At 45.0% G+C, this 22860-nt stretch overlaps 1 long non-coding RNA gene across 1 annotated transcript in view; it reads right to left on the reverse strand.

Annotated features, from left to right (window-relative positions):
• Positions 1-3662: 3662 nt before the first annotated feature.
• Positions 3663-22860, reverse strand: part of LOC148137553 (uncharacterized) — a 36397-nt gene continuing 17199 nt past the window's right edge. The window contains exon 3 of the long non-coding RNA XR_015754099.1: positions 3663-3751. This is a non-coding gene — a long non-coding RNA (uncharacterized LOC148137553). The remainder of the gene's footprint in view (positions 3752-22860) is intronic.

Below are 22860 nucleotides of genomic sequence, written 5' to 3' on the forward strand. Positions count from 1 at the left end.
CATATTACAGAGAAGGAAGTTCTAGATGTCTTGAAATGCATAAAATTTGATTAATCCTCAGGAACTGACCAGGTGTACCCGAGAACTCTGTGGGAAGCTAGGGAAGTGATTGCTGGGCCTCTTACTGAGATATTTGTATCATCAATAGTCACAGATGAGGTGCCAGAAGTCTGGAGATTGGCTAATGTGATGCTACTATTTAAGAAAGGGGGTAAGGACAAGCCAGGGAACTATAGACCGATGAGCCTGATGTCAGTGGTGGGTAAGTTTTTGGAGGGAGTCCTGACGGACAGGATGTACATGTATTTGGAAAGGCAAGGACTGATTAGGGATAGTCAAAATGGCTTTGTGCGTGGGAAATCATGTCTCACAAACTTGATTGAGTTTTTGAAGAAGTAACAAAGAGGATTGATGAGGGCAGAGCAGTAGATGTGATCTATCTGGACTTCAGTAAGGCATTCGACAAGGTTCCCCATGGGAGACTGATTAGCAAGGTTAGATCTCACGGAATACAGGGAGAACTAGCCATTTGGATACAGAACTGGCTCAAAGGTAGAAGACAGAGGGTGGTGATGGAGGGTTGTTTTTCAGACTGGAAGCCTGTGACCAGTGGAGTGCCACAAGGATCGGTGCTGGGTCCACTACCTTTTGTCATTTACATAAATGATTTGGATGTGAGCATAAGAGGTACAGTTAGTAAGTTTGCAGATGACACCAAAATTGGAGGTGTAGTGGACTGTGGAGAAGGTTACTTCCGATTACAATGGGATCTTGATCAGATGGGCCAATGGGCTGAGAAGTGGCAGATGGAGTTTAATTTAGATAAATACGAGGTGCTGCATTTGGGAAAGCAAATCCTAGCAGGAGTTGTACACCTAACGGTAAGGTCCTAGGGATTGTTGCTGCACAAAGAGACCTTGGAGTGCAGATTCATAGCTCCTTGAAAGTGGAGTCGCGGGTAGACAAGATAGTGAGGAAGGCGTTTGGTATGCTTTCCTTTATTGGTAAGGGTATTGAGTACAGGAGTTGGGAGCTCATGTTGCAGCTGTACAGGACATTGATTTGGTAATTTTTGGAATATTCCATGCAATTCTGGTTTCCTTCCTATGGGAAAGATGTTGTGAAACTTGAAAGGGTTCAGAAAAGATTTATAAGGATGTTGCCAGGATTGGAGGATTTGAGCTACAGGGAGAGGCTGAACAGGCTGGGGCTGTTTTCCCTGGCATGTCGGAGACTGAGGGATGACCTTAGAGGGATTTATAAAATCATGAGGGGCATGGATAGGATAAATAGACAAAGTCTTTTCCCTGGGGTGGGGGAGTCCAGAACTAGAGGGCATGGGTTTATAGTGAGAGGGGAATTATATAAAAAAGACCTACGGGGCAACTTTTTCACACATGGAATGAGCTGCCAGAGGAAGTGGTGGAGGCTGGTACAATTGCAACATTTAAAAGGCATCAGGATGGGTATATGAATAGGAGGGGTTTAGAGGGATATGAGCCGGGTGCTGGCAGGTGGGACTAGATTGGGTTGGGATATCTGGTCGGCATGGACGGGTTGGACCGAAGGATCTGTTTCTGTGATGTGCATCTCTCTAACTCTCTGACTCTAAGTTAAATTTGACCTTTCCCACAATGTTAAGAAGGTGTCACATTCCTAGTGGGAATGATGTTCTAGAAACTAAATGCCATTATTCCATGAATCAACAGCAACAGGAAAATGACCAACTTAATCACTAGGATGGTTAATATCTGACTGTGACCCATTGTCAAAAATAAAAGAAACTCAGACCAGGTATCATCAATGAGCAAGAAACAAAACCTTATTTATTGTAACAAATTATTTAGCTCAAGGTTACCTGATAAAGAGAACTGTTCGGTAGGAAGGTGCTTTCGATAGGTTTGGGAGTGACGGCGGTGTCTTTAGAGGCAGCGTGGCTACAGATCGGTCAGCCTGTGAAACCTACAGTGAGGAGTCTGGGACTCTGGTGGCAGCATGGTGTAGGCTGATGTAGCACAGAGCCAGACTCTGGCAGGGACATGGTGTGGGCTGGTGTAGCGCAGAGCCAGACTCTGGCAGGGACATGGTGTAGGCTGGTGTAGCGCAGAGCCAGACTCTGGCAGGGACATGGTGTAGGCTGGTGTAGCGCAGAGCCAGACTCTGGCAGGGACATGGTGTGGGCTGGTGTAGCGCAGAGCCAGACTCTGGCAGGGACATGGTGTGGGCTGGTGTAGCCCAGAGCCAGACTCTGGAAGGGACATGGTGTAGGCTGGTGTAGCCCAGAGCCAGACTCAGACTCATGGTGTAGGCTGGTGTAGCCCAGAGCCAGACTCAGACTCATGGTGTAGGCTGGTGTAGCCCAGAGCCAGACTCAGACTCATGGTGTAGGCTGGTGTAGCGCAGAGCCAGACTCTGGCAGGGACATGGTGTAGGCTGGTGTAGCGCAGAGCAGGACTGAAGTAGCAGAGAAGGAAAAGTTGAACTCTCTTTAAGTTATCTTTATTTCTTATTTATTTGATTTTAAGTTTAAGTAAATGGCTATGCATGGCGATGGTCCACACTTTTCACTGTATTTTAGGTTGAATACATGTAACAATAAATGATCGCTTTCAATTAATTATCCTCTGACAAGTGGTAAAACATAATATTAATTTGTAATATAAGAAGTTAACCTATATCCCTTTAAATCTAAATGCACACATATTTATTTACATATAGGATGGTCAGGAGGACAAGACTAACAATCGTCTCAAGAATAACCTTGGTGGAAATTATAGGCAAAAAGGCACAAAGACATTGCAAACATCTTCAAATTATAAGAGGAAATGTGGTGACTTCCTCTCAAATTGTTTCTCTTTGTTTTTTGGCAATAATATCATGCTGTCATCCTAAATTCTGTACTGTGATGGTACTGTTCCTTTAAGAGGTGTGTTTTGTCCTGTTTCTCCTGCAGAGGGGTTTTGTCACAGTGGTACTGAAACGTCTCCTTTAGGCAGGCAGTTGGTGAACAGGTTTTAAGTTCTCCCTGGGTGTTCTTTTTTGAAAATTAAGATAAAGAATCACGAATGGGTGGGGTCAGGGCTCACACAGACATGGGAAGACTTCTAGTTTGGCGTTCAGTTAATGAGAATGTTCCTATTGGTGGTTGAAGCTGAAAGCTTGACATCTCTGCTGCTAGAGCAAAGTGTTAGACAGAGAGGCTTCCTCTTAAAAAGTGCAAAGGGGCAGATTGTATCTTTCAGTGTATCTTTCTTCTGGACTGGAGAGAGAGGGAGACAGTTCGTGATAATCAGAACTGTTTTGCTGACATGCATTTTTGTCTTCGGGTATGCTTATGGGATGCTGCCTATATATTTTTCTTTTTGTTTATTTTTTCTTTTTTTCTTATTTTTTCTTTACCCTCACACTCCTGCCTGACTGTGGTAGTGTTTATATTTTCCCCAGCACCCATGTTGTGTGTGTGCAGGTGTGAGACACAGTGAAAGATAACAAGTGTACAAATCTTTATTCAATTTCCACCACTAGGAAGAAAGGATACACCAGGGTGGCCAGTGACAATGCTTTCTCATCAAAAGGCAATGCTGCGTGATCAAAAAAGTGAAGGGAAGGGTAGGATTAAATCAAAATAGAGTTGGAGGTGGAATTAAGGCACTCCACTCCCTGCGGTGCCCACCTCCCCCTGAACAGCTCGAGGGAGTTGAAAGATAACCCATGCTCCTTCACCAGGGACACCTGGGCTCGGGGATGCTGCCTGTAATGGAACAGTTGGTGATTAGTGTTTAAATAATATGTTATCTTGTTAAGTATGTAATTAGAATAAAGATATATCAATTTTCTTTTGTATTTTAATTGTAATGTAAAAAGAAAGTGTGTTTTGATTACAGCTTAGTGGTGAACCAATCGAATCACATCTGGAACACAGCACCTTACGCTTCCCTTTAAAAAAATATAAAAGTTAGGGTCTAGGCTACATCAATAATTTAATTTGGAGTCTAGTCTGGTTCATAACAGTAGCCAGTCATTTGGACCTTGGTCTTCACTTGAACTGGTTGTCTTCTTTCTTTTTGAAAAATCTTTGAGTGCTGTTGCTTTTCAAATGAAAAAGAGAGGCAGAAAAAGAGTGATTTTCCTCATTCCAGTCTCTTTGGAGGTTTGTGTCCCAAATGGTCTCTCCTGCCACAAGACAGAGAGTAAGACAGAGACTCAAGAAAATGACAGAAAAAGGGGAGAGAGGACGATGGTGAGAGAAGAAAAGCAGAGAGAAGGAGGGAGTGTCAGACAGACACCAGGATAAGTTGAAAAAAGGAGACATTGTGTGAGAAATGGCAGACAAACAGCAAGGAAGTGGCACAGAAAGAGAGAGAGAGAGACTAAGACAAAGCGAAGAAGGGCAAGTCAGACAGAGAGACACACAAGAGAGACAAGGTTAAACAATAATGAAACTAAGATAGGGAGAATGGGGAAAAACAACAGAAAGAGAGACAGAAATGGAGATTGCAAGAAAATGAAACAGAGGGATAGATGGAGATACAACGGAGAGAGAGGTGTGTTCATCTTCCTAATATAAGAAATTGCATAGTGTAGTGGCACAGTGCAAATATTCACTGACACATGAAGGTATTTATTCAATATTTAATTTTTAAGAAAATGTTTTCAGAGATAATGCTACAATAAAAGCCATTCCTCTGAGCTTTTAGCAGATTTATTGCAGTAATATTCTCTGTTGTTTCAATGAAGGAACTGAAGTGTGTTTGGCCCAGGGAGACTCTGGAGTTCCTGACACTACCTGAGTTTCAGCTTTATTAGGGGCAATGAAACTACCAACTGCAATTTCCACAATGTGCATGGAAGTGCCTTTGTGGCCATGGAAGAGCTCAGGAAAGGAAGTGACTCATCAGGATTCAATGACAGGATGAAAGCTAAAATGATCACCAGCTCATCCAATCAAACATAAATTCAATTCAACACTAATTGGCCTGTACCCTTTGATTGATTTAAATATCACGAAAATTAAGGTGAACTTTTAATCATGTGAAGATTCTCAGTTGGTTTGCCCTCGTTTTGAATCAAAATTGATGGCATTTGCAAACCAACCCAAAGTGTTTTACAACCTAATTAAATATTTCTAAGAGTAGTCATCTCAGAAAAATGCTACAGTCAATTTACACACAGCAAATGACCAGATATTTCCATGCGGCTGCTGGAGGGCTAAAGATCAGTTAGACCAGTGGAACTAACTCCCCACCTGCTCTTCTTCAATATAATAATTATGAGATTGTTCACGTTTGCCTGAAGTGCAGGCACAGCACCTATCTCTCAATCTAATAGTCAAATCTTCCATCCATTGACTCCATCTATACTTCTTGATGCATCGGAAAGGCAGCCAACGTTATCAAAGACCCCTCTCACCCTGGTTATAATCTCTTACAACTGTTCCATCGGGCAGAAGATACAAAATCTTAAACACATGCACCAACAGATTCAAGAGCAGCCTCTTCCCTGCTGTTATCAGACTTCTGAATGGACCTCTCAAATTTCAAATTTATTGTTGACCACGCTGTTTGTACACCTTTTGTCTGCAGCCACAACATTGTATTCCTTGCTCAGTTCGATTACCCTGTCACACTTTGTATGGTATGATTTGAATGTATTGCACAGCAAAACAACATTTTTTACCATACCTAGGGACATTTTGTAAAAAATTCATTCACAGGATGAGGGCATCGCTGGCTAGGCCAGCATTTATTGCCCATCCCTAATTGCCCAGAGGGCTGTTAATGGTTGACCACATGGCTGTGGGTCTAGTCATGTGTAGGCCAGACCAGGTAAGAATCTTGGTTAGAGACAAAAAAATGCTGGAAACCAAGGTAGGCAATCAGGAGGCTGGAAGAACACAGCAAGCCAGGCAGCATTAGGAGGTGGAGAAGTCAATGTTTCGGGTGTAACCCTTCTGCAGGAGTAAAGATGGATTATACCTGAAACACTGACGTCTTCACCTCCTGAGGTTGCTTGGCTTGCTGTGTTCTTCCAGCCTCCTGCTTGTCTAGGGATGGCAGTTTCCTTCCCTAAAGGACATTAGTGAACAAGATGGGTTTTTCAAACAATTGACAATGAGTTCATGGCCGTTATTAGACTGCTGTGACAATAATAAGTCAAATCAAATCAAAAACCTCCCCACAGTGTAGTACCTCCTCGGCACAGCCAGGCTCTCAGTCTAGATTCCATGTCCAATTCTCTGACATTGGACTCCAACCTGCAGATGCCAGTGATAGAGTAACCCACTTTTAGTTGGAATAAACAAGACATGAGCAAAGCCAGGGACCTGCAGCAAGTGGTCAGGAGCTGACTATGAGGAGGGGGACTGCAGTGTCATGAAGGGGAAGCATTGTAGCAATGTCACTTGGTCGAGATGCAGAAAACCAGCGTGATATTGCTGGGACATGGGTTTGAATCCCACCACAGCAAACTTTGAAATTTGAACTCAGTCAAAAACTCTGGAATAAAGAGCCGGCTTATTGATGACTATGACAACCCTGGGGATTCCCTTTATGGAAGGAAATCTGGTCTGGTTGATATGTGACCCCAGACCCACAGCAATGTGGTTGGCTCTTACCTACCCTCTGCAATTAGGAATGGGCGATAAATGCTAGCCTAGCCCTCACCCTGTGGCTGAATAAAAAGGGATATAGGGAGGCATGGTGTCCCAGTGGTTAGCATTGCTGGCTCCCAGCGCTGGGGACCGGAGTTTGATTCCAGCCTCAGGTGACTGTCTATGTGGAGTTTGCACATTCTCCCCGTGTCTGCGTGGATTTCCTCTGGGTGCTCCGGTTTCCTCCCACAGTCTGCAGATGTGCAGCTTAGGTGCTAATTTGCTCATATAGTGTCCAGGAATGTGCAGGCCAGTTGGGTTATCCATTGTTAAAAAAACTCCATGCAGGGATTGGGTGAGTGCAGGGAGGGACAATGCTCCTGAGAGGATCAGTGCAGACCTGATGGGCTGAATGGCCTCTTCCTACACTGTAGGGATTCTGACTCTGTGAATGAGTGCTGCGTGACACCACCCTAATAGCTGAAGACACTGGTCTGAGACTCTCCTGCAAGGCAGATGGGGACATTACTGCAACAGAATTGGGGATAGCTGGTCACCACAGCCTTGAAGAAGAACAACAAATTTGATAATTACATTCCTTCTGACAGTTGCTACAGCAACTGTCCCCGGTCACTGACCCCTTGTTAATCACTGCCACTGATCAGAGCACACTGGAGCTCAGCTTCTGATTAATCTCCGTCAGCTTTGGGGCAGTCAGGTGGAATGGTAACAGTTGACATCCTGCCTGGCCCTATGACCCTTTACCTCATTTTCCTCCGTATGCCTGCACATCAACAGAATAGCCCTGGGGCCACTGAAAATAATGGCATTGAAATAGACAGGGATCAAATTCTGGAGCAATCCAACAAGGTGCAGGCTGGGCTAACCTTATTTCATGAAACTAGGTTACTGTAACAGAAATGAATTGGTGCTGTTGTAATACAGGGATGGGCTGACATGTGGAGCAGCGTTGGCATTTAATCTGTATTCCTTCTGCTTTGTGTCAGATTTTCTTTATCGCTGATATAGACACACACCCCAACACAACCTCACTAATTTGCCAACTTACTGTTTTGCACCCGCAGGAAGTGGTGGAGGCTGGTATAATTATAAAACTTAAAAAGCATCTGGTTGTGTACATGGATAGGAAGGGTTTAAAAGGATATGGACCAAATGCTGGCAAACGGAACTGGATTAGGTTAGGATATCTGGTCGGCATGGATGGGTTGGGCCGAAGAGTCTGTTTCCATGCTGTACATCTCTATGACTCTAAGACTAATAATTTATTTCTGTGCTGGACATTTGAATTGTTGGGATTGGTCAATTTGCAGAGCAGACTTGATGGGCTGAATAGCCTAATTTTGCTCCAGGAAAGGGTTTTATCTCCTGGTTCCTCATCCCTCTGCACCCCATCCCAGTTTAAGCACATACAAACAAGGAGCAGGCCGAAACCGTTCAGCCCCTCAAACCTGCTCCGTCGTTTCAATAAGCTCATGGCAAACAGTTTTCATCCAGTGTCTTTTGAGGTGGAGAATTCCAAAGATTCATAGCTCTCTGTGGGAAATAAGCTACATTTAATTTGCTTTATGCTTTAAACAGTGGGACCCCTTTAGTTTTAAAGTGATGACTAGATCATGTTTATCCCAGACAAGGGAACATCCTCTCCAATATCTACATATCAAAAACCTTCTGGATCTTCTATGTCTCAACTGAGCCTCCTCATACTTTTCTAAGTACATCTTAGCCTGCCCGGCCTTTCCTCATTAAAAAAACCACCCCATTCCTGGTATCAGTTTGGAAATAAAAAACAGAAAGTGCTGGAGAAACTCAGCAGGTCTGGCAGCATCTGTACAGAAAGTAACAGGGTTAACATTTTGAGTCCAATATGGCTCTTATTTGGTACTGTTCAAAAAGATCATACCAGACTTGTAACATTAACTCTGTTTCTCTCTCCACAGGTGCTGCCAGACCTGCTGAGTTTCTCCAGCACTTCCTGTTTTTATTGCAGATCTCCAGCATCTGCTTCTATATTAATCTGGTAAACATTCTCTAAACTAATCTCAGAGTCATACAGCACGGAAACAGACCCCTCTATCTATGTTTTCATGATGACCAGGTTTCCCAAACTAAACTAGACCCATTTGCTTGTGTTTGACCAATATCCCTCTGAACTTTTCCTATTCATGTAACTGCCCAAATGTCTTTTTCACTATTGTAACTATAACTGCATCTAGCACTTCCTCTGGCAATTCATTCCATACACGAACTACACTCTGTGTGAAAAGGTAGCACCTCAGGTCCCTTTTAATCCTTTGCCCTCTCACCTTGCGCTCTAGTTTTGAACTCCCCTAGCCTTGGAAAAAGACTTTTGCTGTTCATGTTATCTATGCCCCTCATGATTTTACAAACTTCGGCAAGGTCATTCCCCCCACCCCAACCTCCGACACTCCAGGGGAAGAAGACCCATCCTATGTAGATTCTCCTTATAACTCAAATCCTCCAGTCCCAGTAACAGTTTGCAAATCTTCCATGCACCCTCTCCAATTTAATAACATCCTTCCCATTGCAGGGCAGCCAGAACCGTACACAGCTCTGCAAATCTTTGAGAAATACAGGTCATATCTTGGTCTCTGAAGTTGACAATTCTTACTTCACAGACCTAAACCATTGCATGATCTCCTACTTCCTTGTTTGAGGACAGTGGTACAGTGGTAATGTCCTACTCCAAGCTAGAAGTCACAGGCTGATTACTCCAGGGGCTCAGGTTCAAATGCACCAAGGCAGCTACAAGCATTCATATTCAATTAACAATGTCATTAAGCTTTCACAGCATGGAAAGTGGCCCTTCAGCCCATTATCTCCATGTCAGCAATCAAACATCCATCTGTTTTAATCCCATTGGAATTGGATGCTTGGCTCAGTGATGGTGACCATGACAACCAGATTGTTGTAAAATCCCATCAGGTTCACTCCTTTCAGGAAAGGAGATCTGTTGCTCTTACTTGGTCTGGCCTACATATGACTCCAGACCCACAGCAATGTGGTTAATGTATTCCGTGACAAGTTTAGACAGGAAATTGTCATATTGAGAGGAATAATGTTCTGTAGGTAGGAACCCTCTAGACGTGTGACCATGGAATGTGGGGGCGTAGCGGCTGTAATGAGAATAGCCAGGCAGACCTCTCAGAATATGAGTTCCCTGATTGGGGCTGTTAACCTTGTCCAATCAGGGAGCTCTGGCTGACAGAGATAAACAGGAGTGTCAGAGGTTCTGTTCACTCCAGGAGCTGACTCTGAAGGAGCTTGATCAGTGTGATGTACTGTCCATGTGTAAATAAAGGGTGGAATACCGAACTTAGTGGAGTTATCTCAAGGGGTGCCAGAAGGTTCTCACAGAGTTGCAAGTACTAACAGATCTCAGTATCTCAACTTAGAATTTAGCAACAAACAAGGCCTCTTAGCCCTTGCTAAACTTCTCAATGTGCGGCGGTTTACAGAAAGGTTCAGCTAAACTTCAAAACAAACTGTGGTCTCAGTTACTTTGGAAGAAATTGAATTGTGTTGTCTGAGAAGACCCTGGCGCACTAGTGTGTTTACATTCCCAATTAGGCTAGAAAACTTCAGAATGAAAAATGATAGGGAATGATTTAAATTAAACAGTGAGTGGAGTTCGATTGATTTTCAGACTCCAGCTCTCCATTGATTAAAGACATAAATAATGAGACACAGAGGCTTAGTTCCAGGTTTGTATCAATGTCGTGTGTCCAGGACCTACGCGTAAAGTCAGTTTGGTCTGTCACCACAGCGATCAGGTCAAACTGCAACAAATAGAAGATAATTAAACAAAAGCCAACAGGCTCTAATCTGAAGAGAAAACTTCCATTTACATGGCACCTTCCACATCCTCCACGATGTCACAAAACACCTCACAAACAATTGCTAAACTTTGACCTTATAAGGGAGGCCAAAGCCACAGTTCATTCGTACAAAGCAATATCCCACAGAATGTGTTGAGTGATTAATGAATATCTTTCTGGTGATTGACGGGGAGATCGTTATGGGCTAGCAGAACTCAATACTCATCTTGGAATAGTCCTGTGGGATCTTCACCATCTCTGTAAAAGGTAACATCACTTGGAGGACCACGCTATCATAAGAGGGAGACAACTGGTTTAGCCTGAGGGTCACCACACCTCAGACAAGGAGAAAGGTTGAGGAGGTAGGACTTTATGTGAACCTCAGGACTTGAAGCTGTAACTATTGACCTCCCTCTGCATTATGAGGCTAGCTGTCCAGCCAACTGAACCAGTAGCCAACAGATCAGCTTAATGTCTCATCACAGAGACTCACCCTCCCTTAACAATGTAGCACTCCCTCAGTATTGCAGTCAGCCTGTGTCAAGTGTCAGTTATATGAATAGGAAGGGTTTGGAGGGATATGGGCCGGGTGTTGGCAGGTGGGACTAGATTGGGTTGGGATATCTGGTCGGCATGGACGGGTTGGACCGAAGGGTCTGTTTCCATGCTGTACATCTCTATGACTCTAAGTGTCGAACAGGGGGGCTTGAACCCATGGTCTTTTGGCTCAGCTAGTTTGACAGGTGCTGTAGCTGGTGCATTAAGGGTGAATATGAATCCTGGATTTTTTAAATCTAAAAATATACTTTGTTCATAAAATCTGTAAGGTACATTACACAACAGTTCAGACTTGGCACTAAACTTGTGTTAAACAGTCAAGCTTCTCTCCCAACAGCACATGACACTCTGAGATATCACACTGCAGTTACAATTACAGATTTTATGTACAATATTAATCTCATGTAAAACTTGCACTTCAAGGGGTTTTTACACAGTTTCAAGGAATACGTAATATTTATCCAAACTGAACTCCATCTGCCACTCCTCAGTCTATTAACCCAGTTGAGATGGTTGCTAGTTGGAAGCCCACTCCAGAGACATGGGCACAGATCCCAGGCTACATCTCCAGTGGACTGAGTGCTGCACTGTCAGCAGTGCTGTCTTTCTGACCCAGGCATAGAGGCTCCTCAGGGCTGTGTCTGCTGTCACCCTATTGGTTGCGGGCCCTCTGAAAGTCTTCTGGCCCCTTGCTTATTCTGAATTTTTACTCTTCTGCCATTGGTGGCCATGCCTGGGCATCAAGCGCCGGAATGCCATCCCAAACCTTTCTGCCTCCTCACAGACGCTCCTTAAAAACCCACCTTTTTGTCCAAAGGTGGCCTGATATCTCTACTCGTGCCTCGTTGTAAAATCCTGTTTGGTAATGCTCACCTGGACAGCCTTGGGAAGCATTACTAAGTTAAAGGCACTTTACAAATGCAAATTGTTGTTGTTTGAATCGTCAATGGAGGTGGTACACCAACATGGGAGGATTTATCTGCTCCCTTCATGGGGGCATATGCATTGAGGGCAATGGGGGAGGGTGGGAGAGAGGGTTATCATGGAGGGTTATGAGTAGCAATGGTAAAAGGAGAGGTGATCAGTGAGGGTTATGAGGGAAGGTCATGAGGGAGGCTATTAGAGAGGGTTATGAGGGTGATTATTGGAGAGGATTATGAGGGAGGGAGGGTCATGAGGGAGGCTATTAGAGAGGGTTTTGAGGGAGGGAGGGTCATGAGGGAGACTATTAGAGAGGGTTATGAGGGAGGGTCATGAGGGAGGCTATTAGGGAGCATTATGAGGAAGGTTCATGGGGAGGCTTTTGGAGAGAACATTTTGAGAAGGTTATGGGGATGGACACACCTGGATGAAATGAAGAGCTCAGAGAGAGATTGCCACTGGAGCAGAATCTGTGTCAATTTCCAGTATCTCGGGACATCAGAGTTAGGTCAAACAAAAATAAACAAACATCAAAATCATGAGGGGCATGGATAGGGTGAATAGCCAAGGTCCATTCCCCAAGGTGGGGGAGTCCAAAACTAGAGGATATAGGTTTAAGGTGAGAGAGGAAAGATATAAAAGGGACCTGAGGTGCAGCTTTTTCACGCAGAGGGTGGTGTGAGTGTGGAATGAGCTGCCAGAGGAAGTGGTGGAGCATGGTACAATTACAACATTTAAAAGGCTTCTCAATGGGGATATGAATAGGAAGGGTTTAGACAGATATGGGCAAAGTGCTGGCAAATGGGACTCGATCAGTTTAGGATATCTGGTCGGCATGGACGCGTTGGACCGAAGGGTCTGTTTCCGTGTTGTACATCTCTATGACTCTATGATTCCAGAATCACGGAAAGTCCCTCTCCATACCTGAATGACTCATTCTTAAGCAGCACCTTTGAAAAGGTGGAGGGGTTCAAGGAGGGAATTCCAGAGTTTAGGAGCTAGGCACGGAGCACCAGTGGTGGAATATTTAAACCTGGAGATCTCCTAAGGGGCCGATTACCCAGCACATGGTTAATATGGATAGCAGGACAATAGCCACAAAGAGTCTGTGTTTTACACAGTCAAATGCTCACGGCGAGAGACTCAGCATTTGCAGAATGAACTGCCACCCCAAATTGTGACATGGCAGGGACTGGGTGATAATAGGGGCACACTTACTGGGACACGGGGTAGAGCTGTAGGAAACTGGGTGTTTCAGGATACGTGGGCAAAAAAAAATAAGCTAGCAGATTAACACCAGTTGCAACTTATATTCCAACAACAGACATTCCGACATGAAAACATTCATTGTTCTCGTGCATACATTAGCAGAACAAGAACTCTTCATAAGAATAACACATTCCCAATGGGCAGGTTTCTCAAGTAAACACAGATAAGGTATTAATTCATTCACCAGAACAAACCTGGGACACAAAGGGTTAAACCAAGAGAACAGCCTGCAGAGCTTCATCTTGTATTCCCACAGGATTGGCAGATTGAGGGGCGATTTACTTGAGCTGTTTAAAATATTAAAAGGATTCAATTGGATTTTCACAAAAGAACTGTCTCCTGTGTTTGGGGAGGAGGAGAAGGAATCTTAAGGCAAGCTGGAAGGCATTTGTGGAGCAGTGGCAGTGTCCCTGCCTCGAAAGCAAGAGACTAAGGTTCAAGTCCAACCTGCTCTGGAACAGGTTGATTAAGGAAACACCAGAAGGAGAGCTAGCCCAGTGAAGTAGGAACTGAACAAAGGAGCTTCAGTTTCCCACTGCTGCTCAGAATCTGCAGCCCTCACCCCGCAGAGAGTCCTGTGGCCACTGCGCAGTGTTGGAGATGGAAACATTTACTTTTGGATTGGGGTACATGAGGTACACGAGATAAAGACTGGTGATCCGAGCTGAGGAGCCATTTTGTCATTGAACAGGCTCAAAGGGCCGAACGGCCTCTTCCTGTTGCCATCCAACATCTCGCAGTTACTGCACTTGGGGCCACGTTCACTGCCCAAACATCACCCTTCAGCCCCTACAAATCCTCCCGATCTCTGTAACCTCCTCTAGCTCCACACCCTTCCCTATCTCTGTCGATTCCTCCAATCCATACAACCCTATCTCTGCAAGCTCCTCCAGCTCCTACATCCCTCCCTGTCTCTACAATCTCCTCCAATTCTTACATCCCTCCCTATCTCTGTCACCTCCTCCAATCCCCACACCCTTCCCTATCGCTTTCACTTCCTCCAATTCATACACCCCTATGTCTGCAACGCAGCAGTGTCCAGAGTTTTACTTTCCGAGTTTATATTCCTCATAAAAACATGTCGCCTTCCCCTGAAAGATTGTTTAACAGACTGTGGGTGATGTGGTGAGATGTGATTAAATGATGGGAATGTTGTAGGTGAGGCATTACAGAGATCATCGTTTCCCTGAAGGAAGTGACTTCCTGTATTGTATTGATGGTTGTTCATTTTTAAGCCTCTCAACTGTGAAGCACTGCTCAACTTGGGTAGGCATCACAGCTGAGCTGAGCCTTCAGCCAAGCTCGGCAGACAGGAGTAATTGGCACATTCTCCCCCCCAACGTAATGTGGGGGACACTGCACGGTCTCCCATCACCCACACAGCTGTACCATCTCCAACCTTCACCAACTCACCACCTTCCAATCCCACCACCTCCAGCCCCTGGAACAGGGGCTTCCCAAACTCTTTCCAATTGTGACCCCACTTCAAGGTTTGGAAATTGCCCCTCGATGCAAACTGAGCGATGGGAGGGGGCCTCTTCAAGAGTGCAGATTCCCCTCTCAGCCACACACATCATCCTGGCTTGGAAATACATCACCACGCCATCATTGTCGCTGGGTCGAAATCCTTCCTCACAGGATTTTGACCACACTGGGATATTAAATTCATCCAGGAGCTAAGAAAAATCCCAGTACAAGAGCTGCATTTCTTTTATAGTTTTAATTTTTAAAGCAGCATTGACCCTGGTTTAAATGTCACCTTGATTCCATTATGAGCAGATACTAGGCTGGACAGTACAGTGGTTTAATGACTCTTCCTGCTCACCATTGTTTTTTCAAGAGCAACTTAGATTAGGTTGCCTGCAGTGTGGAAACAGGCCGTTCAGCCCAACAAGTCAACACTAACCCTCTGAAGAGTAACCCATCCAGACCCATTTCCCTCTGACTAATGCATCTAACACTACGGGCAATTTAGCATGGCCAATTCACCTGACCTGCACATCTTTGTGATTTGGGAGGAGACCCAGGGAGAATGTGCAAACTCCACACAGGCAGTCACCCGAGGCTGGAATCGAACCTGGGACCCTGGTGCGAGGCAACAGTGCTAACCACTGAGCCACTGTGCCACCCCATTTTAGGGTGGAAACAACACTGGCTTTAGCAGCAAAGCTCACATCCTGAGACTGAATTTTGAAAGAGAAAACCCCTGCCTGGTGGTGCCGAGGGCAGACAATTATACCCTGGAAAAACGTTGTGCAGATAACGAGCTCTGCAGGCAGACCAATAGGTGAAGGCTGCAGGAGCTGAGGCGCGATACAGCCAGGCACAGCTATTGAAGCAAGAAGCGGCTGGGAATGGGGTCCGTGGGACGTAATCCATTTTAATTACAGTGTGCTCTCATGTCTCAGCAGCTGCTACTTCCCTTGTTTGTATCTCAGATCATTTTTCTGACAATTCCCCCATACCCACACCTTCAGGATTACTTCCCTACTTGCGATTTCAGCCTCCTCATAGAATCCCTACAGGGTAACTGAGGCCATTTGGCCCATCGAGTCCAGACCGACCCTCCGAAGAGCATCCCACCCAATCCCTGTTAACCCTATGTTTCCCATGGTTAACCCACTCAGCCTGTACATCCCTGCACACTATGGGGCAATCCACTCTCAGCTGCACAGCTTTAGACTGTGAGAGGAAACCAGAGCACCCAGAGGAAACCCACACAGACATGGGGAGAAACTCCACACAGACAGTCACCTGAGGCTGGAATGGAACCCAGGTCCCTGGCGCTGTGAGGCAGCAGTGCTAACCACTGATAGACAGGCAGGAAGCTGGACGAACACAGCAAGCCAAGCAGCATCAGGAGGGGGAGAAGTCGACTTTTCCAAGTGCACCCCTCTCCTTCACAATTTAATATGAACCATCTATGCAGGAAGGGGTTGTGTGTGGGCAGATGTGGTGCCTGGGAACTGCCAGGCAGCTCTGCCAGGAGTGAGTCAGGCTCTGGGGGGAGAGCTCCCTGGGTGAAGTCAGCAGGGGATTTATAACTCCAGTGAAGTGGCACCAATCCAATGAGAACCCAGGATTCTGTTTTAACTGGAGCGCTGTGTGTATCAAAGTGTCTCTGGGTTGATGGACCGGCAAGTGTATTGGATTGAGTACTGCATAGGGGATTATAATAACATATTTTGATTAGAAAATATCTGTTTGATTAAATTCTCTCATGTGGTCTCCACTGGCAAAGCCAGCATTTATTGTCCATCCCTAATTACCCCTCAGTGGCCCTTGTCAGAGAGCAGTTAGGAGTCAACCACATTGCTGTGTGTCTGTTATACATTTCATTTTTCATCGTTTCAATTATTAACCATCTCCAAGGGGAGGTGATGACCTTGTGACATTAACATTAACCCTAGAGAGCTGGGGAATGTTCTCATGGACCAGGGTTTAAATCCTGCCTCACCTGGAATTCAATCAAATCTGGAATGAATAGTCGTATGATGATCATAAATCTGTTGTCGCTTGTTGGGGGAAATGCCCATCAGGTTCACTGGTGTCCAGGGGAATTGCAAACCAGTAAAGGATTCTTCTGACTTACTCTGAAATCTTTCTCTGAACGTTGCTCCCTCCTGTCTGTCAGAAGCTGTATTTGAATTGATCTTTTTACCAAGGGGTATGTTTATGGGATATTATTGTATTGGAACAGTTAATTAGTAACGTATCTGGCCGGTTACGTTTCCCAATAATTAATTTATTCTAAATTCTGCTTTCTTTTTTGTTCATGTTTCAACTGTAGCGTTTAAATAAATTGTTTTGCTTAAAGCTGAGTGGTTGGACCAGCTACATCACACCAGGAACATCCACTTTCCATCTGCCTTTAAAACAATAAAAAGTTAGGGTCTAGGCTACCTTCTTAAAATATTTTGGGGGGGTCTGGCCTGGTCCATAACACTATGTTTCCTTAGACAACAACCCACTCATTCAAATCAACAATCCAATAACTCTCCTGTGAACTACCACCAATATATTTACACCCTTACTTAAATAAGGAGTCCAAAATTGTGCATAGTATTCGAGATGTGGCCTCACCAATGTCCTGTACAATTGAAGCATAACATGTATTTTCATGTTCAATTCATCCCCTCGTAAATTAAATTAATCTACTAATAAAGGATAACATTCCATTTACCTTCCTAATTATTTGCTGTACCTGCATGCTAATGTTTTACAACTCATGCTCTAACATTTTATCTGGATGCATCACTGATTGGTACGGCAACTGCTCTGCCCAGGACTATGAGAAACTACAGAAAGTTGTGAACACAGCCCAGACCATCACACAAACCAGCCTCCCATTGGCTGACTCCATCTATCTCCTCAGAAAGGCAGCCAACATCATTAAAGACTCCTCCCACCCCGATTATAATCTCTTCCAACCTCTTTCCGTCAGGCAGAAGATACAAAAGCTTAAACAGGTTCAAGAACTGTTTCTTTCCTGCTGTTATCAGACTTCTGAATGGACCTCTCAAATTTCAAGTCTTTCTTTTTGTGCATCTCCTTAGTAGCAGCAACTTGGTATTCCTCGTTCTGTACTATCACCCTATGATCGCTGCATGTTATCATCGGTCTGTACTGCACGCAAAACAAAGCTTTTCACTGTACCTAGGGACATGTGACAATAATAAATCAAATAAAAAACCCAAAGGACATCTAACTCCCTCTGCATCTTGGAATTCTGTAGCTGTTCCTGTTTGAATGATACTCTGATTGCAAGTTAAATTGCAATCCTGTGTTGATAGGTGAATTACTGGGGAGACCGGTTCTATACAGTACAGAGCATTCAAATTCACACAGGATGCTCACTGCTCCGGTAAGCAGCCATGTCTGGCCGTAGCTTTACAGCAGCCATCAGTGCCTTTCTGGAATGGCCGCATGCAACCATGTAACCAGGCAACCAATCCCTCGAACATTCCCTTGGCCACTAATCCTCACTGAGTAAATCCAGCAATCTCAATCCTGTCTGCTTTAGCACCCGCAGATTGAGATTGCTGGATTTATTCAGTGAGGATTAGCGGCCAAGGCAGGTACATGAGGTTTAGCCAGGTGCATTGGGATGTGAGAGTGTGAAACAGACTCAAGAGGCTGAATGGCCTCCTCCTATTCACAGCTGGAGGGGAGACAGAGGCACTGTAGCTAAATGCTGCCACCAAGTGGCCACAGTAACACACAGAGGGTACAACTGTACAGCTGTGTCGGTAAATCAACAGGCGAGTTGTATTTTAAAGTATCTCTCTCTCTCTCCAATGAAAGGTAATCAGTCTGAGATTCCTGCATTCTGTCAGTTCTCTGGTACCTTCCATTAGGAAGGTCTATATGTGTGGACTGAGGTTCGAAGATAAATGAAAAGCCAGCACCTTTTACAACTTGGGGAGGCGGTGGCTTAGTGCTATTATCATTGGACTGTCAACCCAGAGAGGAGGAAGTGAGGGCTGCAGATGCTGGAGATCAGAGCTGAAAATGTGTTGCTGGAAAAGCGCAGCAGGTCAGGCAGCATCCAAGGAACAGGAGAATCGATGTTTCAGGCATAAGCCCTTCTTCAGGAATCCTGAAGAAGGGCTTATGCCCGAAACATCGATTCTCCTGTTCCTTGGATGCTGCCTGACCTGCTGCGCTTTTCCAGCAACACATTTTCAGCTCTGTCAACCCAGAGATCCAGGTAATGTTCTGGGGACCTGGGTTCGAATCCCCCACAGCATATGGTGGAATTTGAATTCAATAAAAAATCTGGAATTAGGAGTCTAATGATGACCATAAATCCGTTGTTGATTGTTGGGAAAATCCATCTGGTTCACTAATGTCCTTCACGACCTGGTCTGCCCTACATGTGACTCCAGACCCACAGCGATGTGGTTTACTCAACTGCCCTCTGGTCAATTAGAGATGGGGAATAAATGCTGCCTGCTCAGTGAATCCCTCATCCTGTGACTGAATAAAGGTGAAAAAAAAGTTTAGTGAAGACCCAATCATAATGTAGGAAACACAGCAACCAATTGGCTTACAGCAAGCTCCCATTAATAACAATGTGATAATGACCAGGTATTCTGTTTCAGGGATGTTTGGGGATAATTGTAACTCTGGATATGGGCGGGACTTCCTGGTCCTTCATTAAAATAGTGGCCATGGAATCTGCTGCTTCTTTATAAGAGGCTGAGGCATTGGTGTCACCTCTCACCTCTAACTCCCACCTTGCAGCCCCCTGATCAGAACCTCACTGGGTGGTGGATTAACCCATACCTTTGTGATCTGGCCTCTGAAGTAGGGCTTGAACGTACGAAGCCTCAAACTCAGAGGTGAGAGCAATGCTCTCACTGATCCTTCCAGGTGGATGAATTGCGATGAGCCTCAGACTGCCCTCATCTCCTGATTACATGTCAAATTGAAAGAATTTGAAAAGCACACCTTCCCGGCATCTCACTAAAAAAGTTTCCTCTGCTTATCAAACCAAAAGCTTTTTAAAAATTGTGGGTGATGCTGGCTGGACCAGCATTACTGCCCGTCCCTCCAAGTGGGTCCAGGGTGGATTCAGGGTGGCGGAGAGATGTTTGGGCTCAGTACAAGATGCGGCAGGATCAGTATCGCCTGAAGCGGTCTCATGGCAACAGCAGCGGAGTCAGGTTTGGGCCAGTTCATTACCCAGTGGCATCGGCATTGGCAAGGTCCATCGAGGACTCATTGTGACAAGGGCATTGGTAGATGCGAGATGGCACCGATGTGTGGCAACATCCATTGCAGTGGTGGCACGATAACAGAGACACGTGCCTGGCAACCAGACCTATAGCAGAGCACTTAACAAGAAGGGCTGTAAAATGGAACACTTTTTATTTAATTCTTTATGTTTTGGTTTATTTTTCTCTGCTTTAAGATGGCGCTGGAGAGCGGTGAGACTATACAACATTTCACTGCGTTTTGCAACAAGATACATGCAACAATAAATAAATCAAATCAAATTGAATAGTTGCCCCTTGAGAAGGTGGTGGTGAGCTGCCTTCTTCAATCGCTCCAGTCCACCTGCTGTGGGTTAACGCCGATAGGCAGCAAGTTCCAGGATTTTGATCCAGCGACAGTGAAGGAATGGTGATATTTTTCCGAATCAGGACGGTGAGTGGCATGGAGGGGAACTCACTGCTAATGGTATCCCAATGGATCTGCTGCCCTCGTCCTTCTAGATGGAAGGGGTCATGGATTTGGAAGATGCTGTCCGAGTGCAGTGCATCTTGTAGATGGTACACACTGTGGTCAGTGGTGAAGGGAGTCAATGTGCATGTGGTGCCAATCAAGTGGGGTTGCTTTGGCCTTGCAGTTTGTCACCTGTAAGAAAGAACTGGAGCTATCTCACAGAACCATTGTGTTCAATTCTGGTCTCCCTGCTATCGGACGGATCTTGTGAAACTTGAAAGGGTTCAGAAAAGATTCACAATGATGTTGCCAGAATTGGAAGATTTGTGCTGTGGGGAGAGGGGGTTGAATAGGCTGGAGCTGCTTGCTCTGGAGTGTCGGAGGCAGAGGGGTGACCTTATGGAGATTTATAAAATCATCAGGGGCACGGATAGGGTGAATAGACAAGGTCTTTTCCCCAGGGTGGGGAAATCCAAAACTAGAGGGCTTAGGTTTAAAGTGAGAGGGGAAAAATTTGAAAGGGACTTAAGGGGCAACTTTTTCACGCAGAAATATGGAATGAGCTGCCAGAGGAAGTGGTGGAGGCTGGTACAATGACAACACTTAAAAAGGCATCTGGATGGGTTTATGAATAGGAAGGGTTTAGGAATATGGGCCAAATCTTGGCAAATGGGACTAAATTTATTTAGGATATCTGGTCAGCATGGATGAGTTGGATCGAAGAGTTTGTTTTGGTACTGTACGTCTCTATGACTCTATGCACAAGGAAAGTTGTTCTAAAATACATCTGGGAAAATGGTAAGTACAAAATTATAAATCAGCAAAAGTAGCTACAGAAGCTAATACAGCCACAGAACCAACAAGGAAGGGTCTGGCAGTAGATTGTGAGAGGAAGAGAATTCAAAATCAGTGAGATGGTTAAATTTGTCTTGAACCTTGGCTAGACCAGCTTTGAAGTATGTTTCCTGTTGCAAAAAGAACATCACGACAGTGGAGACAGATTTATAGGTTGCACTAGAATTATGGGGATGCCACCATCAGGAAAGATGGTTGGCACAGTGGCTCAGTGGTTAGCACAGCTGCCTCACAGCACCTGGGCTCATTAGCACTCTTGAGTGACTGTCTGTGTGGAGTTTGCACATTCTCCCCGTGTCTGTGTGGGTCTCCTCTGGGTGCTCCAGTTTCCTCCCACAGTCCAGGTTAGGTGGATTGGTCATGGGAAATGCAGGGTTAAGGGTTTAGAGTGGGGGCGGATCTGGCTGAAGGGTTGGCGTGGAATCGATGGATCGAATGGCCTGTTTCCACACTGTAGGGATTTTATGTTGTAGGCTGGAGCTCTGCCCTCTGGGAAAAGGAGATACAGGCAGATCTGATGGACAGATTCAATTAGATACATGAGTAGAAATGAATTCTACTGTGGAACAAGTGGCCAGAATAGAATGGTCACAGGCAGAATTTCGAAGGATTTTCTTCACACAAAGAGATTGGTGATATTGCAGAATTCACAGATCTGTGGAATAGTAAAAACAGTTGTGTTGAGGCAAGGTACTCTGTGCTACAGGAGTATCTCTGGAAAGAGGCGGTTTGAGTGCAAGGATGAATGAATGAACAGAACTTACACCCTGAGACGAGGGTAGGCTGTAGGTTCTGAGTCATTTTACCCAGCTGTAATTATCCCTTCCCTCCACGAGGTGGCAGCGGCTCTCTAGCATTGATGTATCATTTCCACACCTTCATGCACGGTCCTGCAAACGAGGAACTTGCATTTGTATAGCACCTTCAGCGCCTCGCGGCTGCATAAACAAGTCAGAGGTCAGGAGGTTGTTAGTAAGCTTCAAATTGGAGCATGAAGTATCTCAGGGTGTCGCAGTGATTTTCACCTGGCAACCACAAGTCATGAAACATTGGAGGGGAATTCCTGGGTGATTTTTAAAACCATTTTATAAACACACAGTTTGGCCTTCGGCTGGATTTCCGGGCACAGCAGGGGAGGGGTCTGATGGCATTAGACGGGAAGCAGTAAAGAATGATTCCAGGGACGAAGAACTTCAGTGACAAAGAAAAATTGGAAAAGTTGGGATTGATTTCCTCAGAGTAGGCTAGGAGGAGATTTAATCGAGATGCTCAGGAGATGGAGAGAAACTCATTGAAATTGATTGGCATAATTACAAATTTAAAAACGAGGAAAAGAAAACAGAGTAAAAATGTTTTCCATGGTGAATGGTTAGGGTCTGGAATTTACTGCCTGACAGCATGGGAGAGGTTGCTTCAACTGAGGCATTAAAGATGGAGCTAGATGGCTATTCACAAAGGAAGAAGGTGCAGGGTGACAGAGAGAACGCCACTACGTGAGACAAGATGGGCTGAATGGTCTATTAATGCACTGTAACAATTCTTCTGAAGAATTCTTCCCATAATATTCAATAAATGAAGGAAATCCTTACATATGTGAACATTTTAACTGGAGCATCCCACTCCAATTTAAAGTCCCAAATG

Source organism: Chiloscyllium plagiosum, unplaced genomic scaffold (genome assembly GCF_037043375.1).
Source record: "Chiloscyllium plagiosum isolate Xiang-an unplaced genomic scaffold, Cpla_swu_hap1 HiC_scaffold_42, whole genome shotgun sequence".
Classification (NCBI taxonomy): Eukaryota; Metazoa; Chordata; class Chondrichthyes; order Orectolobiformes; family Hemiscylliidae; genus Chiloscyllium; species Chiloscyllium plagiosum.